At 45.2% G+C, this 10,191-nt stretch overlaps 1 non-coding gene across 1 annotated transcript; it reads right to left on the bottom strand.

The window, feature by feature from the left end:
* Positions 1-7,735: 7,735 nt before the first annotated feature.
* Positions 7,736-7,810, bottom strand: Trnat-cgu. The gene has a single exon. It is a non-coding gene; the product is annotated as a tRNA-Thr (tRNA).
* Between the last annotated feature and the right edge of the window lie 2,381 nt (positions 7,811-10,191).

Below are 10,191 nucleotides of genomic sequence, written 5' to 3'. Positions count from 1 at the left end.
TAGTTAGAGATAGTGAGCTATCTCCCTTCTTCATTATCTGTAATATATTCGCTATCCTCCAGGATTTTGGTACTACACCTAAATTTAAGGACATGTTAACCCTTTCACCACGTGTCACGCACTTGCCATTTTATTCCGGCTACCGCCAGACGATCTTATTCAGCCAAGATATATTTTAAACTTTTCCAGTGCCATAAGCAGAGCCACAGCTTCTTTCTCTATAGTAGAGTAATTCCATTGCACCAGCCCCAACATCACTGGTAAAATATAAATTTTATTTACGAACCATTCAAAATCCTGTGTCTGTCTCGTCCAGTTCAACACGACTTCAATCCATCTGGCAGTCGAACCCGAGGCCTCCATCATCCACAACAGGTACCTTGCCACTGAGCCACCATACTGTGTTGAATAGTATATACACCAGTGTCAACATTAGATCGGGACAAAAAGGGCATACATATTTTAAATTGCAATTTAGAATTTGTATTAGTCTAGAAAAGTTGCTCCTATATAAAGTTTATCAAACTCCAACATATGGTATTAGTCTTGTATTACTACAGTAAAAGATGGCACCAATTTGCAGCCCTTAACTAATACTACGTAGATCTATCCATACTATTAATGCTGAAATGTGCTCCTTAATTTGGGTTACTTGATCAACAAACACCTTTCCCTCAATACCAATATTTTGTTCTTTTTTCCATCAGTATATAATACAGTTATCTCTTATTTTTCCTCTTCAGTGTACAACAGTTTACATTACCCATCATCATCTCTGACGTTTGCCTCGAGCTGCTGGAGGCTGCCCACCATCCTTGCCTCCACACTCGCCTATTTTATTTTTCTAAGTCTCGCATTTTCACCTATATGAAGGCGCCAATTCATGATATAATTGTTAACAAATTATGTTTGATGAATATTGTTCACTTCTTTGATAACTGCCTGTTCACACGGCACGAGAGATGAAGCGCTGGTCAGAGGAAAGGTCGAATGAAATTGACCTTTTGGAGTGTGGCCATCTAAATCTCCAGGTCCATATTCAATAACTTTATTTCAGTTAAACAATACAACTTTTCCTTTACCCAATAGAATAACAATGTTGTATTTTTATTGAAACATTTAATATCACAAATATAATATTGTATAGGGCCATTGCTTGTGTTTGTGAGTGCTACCCAGACCTCAACCCTATAGAGACAATTTGGACCCAGATAGTGAACGCGTGGGAACCTGAAGACAAGCTAAACACTGGTCCCGACTCCTCCTACACACCCAGGACGAGTGTGAGCAGTTTGTGAGGAACCAACCACCTATATAACCTTGTGTCTCAGTCCCAAGAAGGCTCCAGGGGGCTATATAGAAGGGAGGCCATTGGACAGCCAGATTTCAGAAGGGCAAACTTTGACAGTTTAAAGAGGCAGCTGACCAGGAGGCTATATAAGAGGGAGGCCATTGAACAGGCGTCTGTATTTTATAATCCTTGATAACTGGATGTATTAATTTAGGAGCATTTTGGAAACGTTAACTTCCGTCACACATCCACTAATCGCCTCGACTGTCTCACTACTGGGCCGGCCTCTCCTCCACGTCTGGCTGTCCCTGGTCTAAAGTTCATCCACATCTCCACCACACACTGAACCATCTCCAGTACGAACGTACGCTCTTGTGGTGTTGAAGCACATGATACAAAGCGTCACTTGCGAACCATAGTAATAACACTTAATCGGATGGCTGGCGCCATATTTGTTTTGCTTAATCTGACACCATAAGAAAGTACTGATACCTTCCAAAGTGACAACTGAGAGCTCGACTCCGACACTGAACCACCCGATCGAAACTTCTATCTAACCGACGCTCTTGTAATGATAAGGACCGGATATTACATGTAAATGCTCACTAACAGAAAACTGAGTTGCTTCAGCAGGAAATAATGGGAAACGTTTTTATTCAGCTGATCAACAAAAATCACAGATGGTTCAGAGAAATGTGGCCCAAGCTCGACTCCTGATTTAGCGCTTGGTTTGTGGTGCCCAGCCATCAGAACTCTCGATACAGATTCAGTGCTTCCTTTGTGGTGACCAGCCACCAGAACTCCAAGATACAAACGACACGTTGACATATTCCCATAGGTAGAGGTTCTGCATGATGAATACATTCTGAATAAATTACACGTAATGTCATGTAGATAATCAGAATTTATTGCATATGCCAAACTAATAGCCCTCCTTGCTGCCCTTCTCGCTGAGGAAGAAGCAGATGGCTTCTGTACCTTGCTTGTCTGCTGCGATTCCAGGTCTGCTCTCGACGGGATCGCATTTGGATCAGGGGAAAATAAGGACCTCATCCTCCGAATACGAGGGTTAACATCCACACTTCAGGATGCAGGCCGTCCTGTGACATTCCTATGGATACCCAGTCATGTCGGTATCTTGGGGAATGAGGCAGCAGATGGCCTTGCCAAGACTGGGTGCAACAAGGCTACACCTGACTACGTTGTTCCTCGAACACTTTTACAGCTTAGGACCCAAATTCGCCGCAAACAGAGAGAAACTCGGGAAGCAGCCATCCCCCTGGACTCCCCGCCCACCTGGTACGATGTCCTCCGTAAACTTCCTGACCTCTCGTATGTCTATGGGAAAGGGTCGCGGAAAAGGGACGTGATTGCTGCCCGCATCATCATTGGGTATGACTTTGCTTGGGAGATTGATATCCCCACATCCCCTGAGCAACGCTCTTGTGCATTATGCAGAAGACCCGACAGCCGCACCCTTATCCACTACCTCCTAAGATGTCCCCACACACAACGCTTCCGTGACGCCTGTTGGACCACCACTCCACGACCCCCTGACGGAGACACGATGATCCTCCCCATACTGGCCAGATATTATGTAAATAACATTGATTAAGTGTTAAAGGAATATCCTTCCTTCCTTAGGCTTTGGTAAGCCCCTTTATAATATTTATACTGTATATACTTGTGACACTTGCTTCTGGTGTCATTGTACAGGGGTACCTAGTGACGAAACTAGGATCCCGCTTCCTCTATCAAGGAATAAACAATTGAAATTGAATTGAATTGATCCAAGTGACGCGCTAGGTATTTACACTATCAAGGGCAAATAATTATATTGGAAATGTTGGTTAGTGATCCCATTACATAATTTACTTCAGCAATAGCAGCATATGGGCCCCGGTGACGATACCTACCACTCTTACCGTAACAAAAACTTCACCTGAACAAGGTGTTTAACATGACATAACCAGGCCGATAACCCTTATGTATGTATGTATATATGTATGTATGTATGTATGTTTGAATGTATATATGTATGATTTTTACTCAATAAATTCATACAAAATCAAGGTCCCAGTACAGGTGGATAAGTACCCCGCACTGCAACAACAATGTACCGATACTAATTCTAGGATTTTATTCATATATCCACATATTAGCTTAGGTTAATAGCCATCTTAATAGCAGTATTATCTATCTATCCACATGCTAACTTTGGTTAATAGCCATCTTAATAGCAGTATTTTCTGTCCGAGCCACGGCATCCACAACTCCTGTACACACGGCGGAGAGCTACACTACCTCCTCCTCCTCCCTGGACCCCACAGTACAACAACACAACTTATCACCTTACCTTCACTCAACTGCTAATAACCACAACGTAGAGTCCTGGAAGTCCTCACGACGCCACAAACACGAGGTAATCCACAAACAGCAAACGTAAAACATGGAAATAGCGATCAAACACTGTATGACCACACACACATATGCTGCCGCCACCACTGCCGTACCTCTAATGATCACTGGCGAGTGGCGAACCCGAGGTGCTTCGATTCCTTAATTCACTGGTTCGCTTTACTGATTCATATGAAAATAATCGACTGGACGGCGGAAAGAACACCATACACGATTGGTCCGTCATCTATAATCTCATTCATTTTCTTAAATCACTTCTATTCACCATTAGCTAAAATAAAACTGATAATTATTAACGAAAGATAGTCATGAGTTTCGAAGCTTCGTCAACGATCCGCTCTTACGTCACTAAACTAGTCCACAACCAAACAAGCAGTTGGCTTCCACGGTTAGCATAAGCCTAATACTTCCATTACTATTTTTTATTATCATTATTATTATTATTATTATTATTATTATTATTATTATTAATATTATTATTATTATTATTATTTGGGGTTTTAGGCCGTGAGACGTGAGTTAATGTTCGACTGATGACTCGCTCTTTGCTCATGAAGAATATCAAAATCATCAAATATTAATTTATTTTTCTTTTTAGGGTGTGTAGGTGGGAGGAAGCGTGTGTGGAGTGGAGGTAGGGTATGTGGATGGGAGGAAGGGTGTGTGGTTGGAGGTAGGATGTATGGATGGGAGGATGGGGTGGGTGGGAGGAAGGGTGGGTGGATGGGAGGGAGAGTGTGTGGGTGCGGGGAAGGGTTTGTTATTTATTTTAGATTGTTTGGCTCTCTGAGGCTGGCTTGAGGTTTACGGCTGACTAGCTGAAGTGAACGGCTGGCTGGCTGAGGTGAATGGCTGGCTGGGCTGAGGCAAATATCTGGCTGGCCAAGAACCCCACCAAACAGATCCTCAATGCCAGACAGGCTGCATGTCGTCATTGGCAAGTACTGGGCAAGAACTGGCTCCAGAATGTATCTGCACCTGCGCCAGTGTTGGTCAAGTCTGGTCTTGAAGGAGCTCACTCTCGGTGCTGTCACACTCTCTGGCAGAGTGTGCCAAGAGTTTACAAACTCAGTAAAAGTTTACAAACTCAGTAAAAGTTTGCCTTGACAATTTTCCGAACTTGTGGCTTCTTCAACCATAAGCTGTGACCACCCGCCCCGCTAGGCTAGTGGGACACGTTCCCCAGCTCCAGGTATTAACCCTCGACTGAGTAATGCCCTCCGAGTTGTTTATAAACTTCAATTAAGTCGCCCCTTGACTACCTGTAGTATAAGCTAGGCAATTCCTGTAGGGGGAGGGATATAAAATTTGCCCCATTTAAGAGTTTGATAAAAAACAATCAAATATGAAGCACTATGAGTGTATTGTATGTGGAGATTAAAGATTCACATGGTATACTGTGCGTGTAAACTGAGAATGTGAACAAGTACTGTGTGTACGTGTACTGTACTGTACGCCCTTGATCCCGCTGACCAACTTGAAGCTTTTTTTTTACACACACACACACACACACACACACACACACACACACTACGACTACTACTTTGATGTCACTCGAATTCGAGTATGACGATCATCCACCTATAATACAATGATATGGGTTATTAGGGATGTCACCTTCATTGGTGAGTTTTGAGGTGACTAAAGAGGCCGATACGGGACCGGCAGAGTTGTTCACAGATGTTGCACATGTGGAGGGCTACATCGAGTGCGGGAGGGGCGGTGGCAGGGACTTTCCGGCGTTGGCGCTTGTCTGCCTCGGTTTATAGTCGGGCTAACTCGAAAGTATTGACACCTTCTCGTTTGGTGCTCCTCCAAGCGTTACGATGTGGAGTAATTGTCTCCCAGGTGAGGGGGTCGATTTGTCACTTTTTTAGGGTTGTCTTAAGACTATCCTTATACCTTTTCAGTTGTCCGCAAGTGTTACGTTTACTATTCGTTAGGTGACTGTAAAGTAGCTGCTTTGGCAGTCTACTGTCGTAACATGACCGGTCCAGCGTAGTTGTTCATGGATAATGGCAGCCTCGATGCTCCTACAGTTGGTGTCAGCAAGAATACTGGCATTTGTTCTCTTGTCTTCCCAGCGAACTTGGAGGATGGAACGTAGACTCACTAATGACTGCTATGTCGATGTTATACCTAGCCAGCTCTTTTGCACAAGAGCAGTTCTCTTTCCAGGACGCTCATTTGTGCCAGTATCGACACACACACGCACACACACATCAAAACTAAATTACACGCCAAGATACCAATGGTTATATCACTAGATTTTAACAGTAGACGTTGGGAGCCGCCCGCCCGTGTTTATGCTCCGTCATCAATTTCTTTTATTACACACAACTGATTCTTTAATAACTAACATTACTCAAGGCAAGGAATCTTTTCTTACTATTAACAGCTGGAGGAAAACTTTTAGTCTACGCTTATGAATGTACTGAACGCGGATGTAACTCGTGAACAAAAAATATCATTATCCCAAACTTTTATGGTGGATTTTGTTTTCTTATCTTGTATGAGGAGAAAACTAATGGAAGTGAGGTAAGAGATTAGGTTAGTTATTCTTGTTTGTTTTCATACGTTGATTAAACACTCTAATGCAAACCTAACCTAACCAAACCTAACCTAACCTAACCAAACCTAACCTAACCAAACCTAACCTAACCTAACTTAACCTAACTTAACTTAACGCTAACCTAACCAAAGCAAGAGGTCATATAGATATAACCCACATGTATAGAGCTGGTGTGGGCTGTGTACTACCCAGCAGCAGATGTGGGCTGTGTACTACCCGGCAGCAGGTGTGGGCTGTGTACTACCCAGCAGCAGATGTGGGCTGTGTACTACTCAGCAGCTGGTGTGGGCTGTGTACTACCCAGCAGCAGATGTGGGGCTGTGTACCACCCGGCAGCAGGTGGGGCTGCACACCTGGGCAGCAGGTGTGGCTGTGTACCATCCGGCAGCAGGTGTGGGCTGTGTACTATCCGGCAGCAGGTGTGGGGTTGTGTACTGCGGCAGCAGGTGAGCTGTGTACTACCCAGCAGGTGGGGTTGTGTACCACCCGGCAGCAGTGGGCTGTACTACCCGGGCAGCAGGTGGGTGTACCCGGATGTTATATGGGTTGTGTACCACCCACAGCAGGTGTGGGTCAGGCACACCTGGGCAGCAGGTGTGGGGCTGTGTACCACCTGGCAGCAGGTGTGGTTGTGCACACTCCACAGCAGGTGTGGGTCAGTATCACCCTATGTTATAGGGTGTGGTTGTGCACACCCAAGCAGCAGGTGTGGGCTGTGTACTACCCGGCAGCAGGTGTGGGCTGTGTACTACCCGGCAGCAGGTGTGGGCTGTGTACTACCCGGCAGCATGCTATCCTGGCAGAGGCGAGGTATCGTGCAGAGCCAACAACCCGGACGACTGAGACAATGAACCCTGAGGTGCCTGGTGGGTGTGTGTGGGTGTGGGGGTGGGTGTGTGTGGTTAAGAGTTAGGTGAGGTTAGGTTTGGTTAATGCTCAAGCGATCCGAATATCTTTATATCTTTTTTTTTTATAACCATGGTGGGAAGGTCAGGGGAAGATGTATCCAAGTTTTGACAAGACAGTGTGTGGCGTGAAGACGGTGTCCCTCCCGCCCCTCCTGAATACACCATGTGGGGCGCTCGCTCACCCTCTTCAATATACCATTAAGAAATTCTGCCGCCCTTGTGAAGAGGTAACATAGGTACACCCAAATAATACACGACACAGGTCGTAATAATTATAATATAATGGTTGGCCCTCGCATAACGAGGATGGCCGACCCAAGGGCCACCTGGCGTGAATTTGTTTAAGGTGTAGAAGCTGTCGCCATCACAACAACCACACCCTAAGTTAACGAGTTGCATGACCCAGTGTCAAGGAATAGTCCAAGATGACTGGACAACTCGCCAACTGCACTGGCTAACCATTGCCCCGGAACACGATTAACATCCAGGTTCCCAATTACTGCTGGGTAGACAGAAGCAAATGGCGTAAAGAATTTTGCCCATAGTTTCACCCTGCCCGGGGATCGAACCCGGGTCCACTCACTTACGAGGCGAGCATGCTGACCATTACACTACAGGTCATCAACACAGGTACAGTCACCCAAAAAAGTCCTGTCGCGAACCACGAACACCGAGATTCAGACTCGTGAACCTGAAGCAGTAGATACTGATACATTATTCTGTCCATAAATGCTTCGGATTCAAGAGATCTGAATCTCGGGGTTCATGGTTCGCGACAGGACTTTTTTGGGTGACTGTACACCCTAGTAATACGCAACTCAGGTACACCCTAGTAATACGCAACACAGGTACACCCTAATAATACACAACACAGGTACACCCTAGTAATACACAACACAGGTACACCCTAGTAATACACAACACAGGTAGGAACAGCCTGGTAACATAACACACAGGTACACCTAACCTGGCAGCAGGCGCAAACAAGACAGGTGTTGTGCGGGGAGGCGACTCGTAATGTTTGTACCCAACGTACTGTGGGTCGGACCCCCGCCTCACACAGCGGAACTTGGTGTGGCACTGCTGGGCGTCTGCCGGTACTTGAGATGAGGATATAAGGTGACTTTCGCACCAGTAGTAAAGACGACAGTGCACACCACCCTACCAGTACCAAGGGTATGTGTATCGAGGTGCCCACCGGTATATTAAGAGGTTAAGTGAGTGAGTTATTACAAATGTATATATGCAAACGTTTCATCCCCCCCCCCCCAGCGTGAGGTCCTGACGGCTTTACGAGAAGAATTACATTATTCAACTCTGTCGTAAACAGAGGAGCCAAAATGTACACGAGAGGTCATGTACTACTGTGTCTGACACCTGTAGTGTGGCACCACGAGGATCTCTAATGTCCTTGTCTGTCTTGCTGCCATAGTGAGACTTAACCAGGGCCACAACACCAGTCTCTAGGTTTAGGGAATAAGGAGTAGGAATCTATATCACCAAGGACATGTTGCAGCAGGGTTGAGGAGGTAGGGACAACAGCTCACTGGGGATAGCAAAAACAACACTCGTCACCCACCAAGGACCAGGACGAGAGAGTATTCGTGATTCTCAGGTTGTTGAACAAAGGAAAGTACAAGATTATAACAAAAACTAAAATGTAACACGACATAAATAGTATCAAAAATAAAGAAGGTCAGAGCATATTAAACTTTGATGAACTGAAACCCAATGAACTATTATTGAAAACGATATTTTAATTGAAGCTGACGCTGGTTTCTCGAATTTTATTCCATTTTGTTGCCATATTCTTCTAACTGTAACATGTAACTTGATTCATAATAACTATATTTTCCTCCACGAAACATTAAGAGTTTAGCTAAAAAAAGATGGTGGTCTCAAGCTCACCAGGCAACAGTGGGTATTATTATACACAGTGCCTCGAGAATGGCTAAGCTGGTGGGAAGGTAAGACACGGTACACATCGATTCGTTGTCTACCTGGGTACGTTGGAGCTGAGATTAGTACTCAGCTCGTACTCAGGACGTGTCAGGCACACATCACATAGATCGAGAAATGACGCATGGAAAACCAGTTTGTGTTTTAATCTCCACCTGAAACAAACAGAGGAAAGGTGGATCTTGTCTATGTTAGGGGGGGGGGGAGGGGGTCCGTGTGAGTGGCCGTCGAGTACGTTGCTACGCTCGCCTCTGGGCACAGTGAAGCAGTAAACATCACTTGACAAACATAAAATTCTCTTACGACAGAGTACTATAATGGGGCAGCTGACCTGCAGGGTGGGTGACCCCGGGGAGGGTCGGTCTCTCTCTCTCTCTCTCTCTCTCTCTCTCTGTATCTCTCTCTCTACTCCATCTCTCACTCTACTCCCCTCACAGTCCTTCTACTCTCACTCCACACAGGTTATCATCTCATAACAGCATGTAACACTGATCCCACCTGGATTCATTAATTACTTTATAATATTGTTCACGTCATTACATCTATATATCTGTACACAGGTTATTTATTTTCTTCATATATTTCTTCTCAGGCAGAAGCCGTGTTATAACAAATGGTCACCTGAAGATTAGTCTCCTCAGCCTATTTCACCTAAAAAAATTAACCATCCAAACCTAATCTAACCAAGTATTTTAAGATTGAGTTGTAGACTGTGTTGGAGAGTGTTGGAGACAGTGTTGGAGAGTGTTGTAGACTGTGTTGGAGAGTGTTGGAGACAGTGTTGGGTAATAGGGCTAGGTGACAGTGTTGGAGACGGTGACAAGTGTTGGAGGTGGGGAGAGTGTTGGAGCGGGGATAGTGTTGGAGACGGAGACAGTGTTGGGTAATAGGGTTAGGTGACAGTGTTGGAGACAGTGACAGTGTTGGAGACGGTGACAGTGTTGGAGACGGAGAGAATGTTGGAGACGGTGAAAGTGTTGGAGACGGAGAGAGTATTGGAGACGGTGACAGTGTTGGGTAATAGGGCTAGGTGACAGTGTTGG

Source organism: Homarus americanus, unplaced genomic scaffold, assembly GCF_018991925.1.
Source record: "Homarus americanus isolate GMGI-L3 unplaced genomic scaffold, GMGI_Hamer_2.0 scaffold5434, whole genome shotgun sequence".
Classification (NCBI taxonomy): domain Eukaryota; kingdom Metazoa; phylum Arthropoda; class Malacostraca; order Decapoda; family Nephropidae; genus Homarus; species Homarus americanus.
This window is presented reverse-complemented; position numbering and strand designations above follow the sequence as displayed.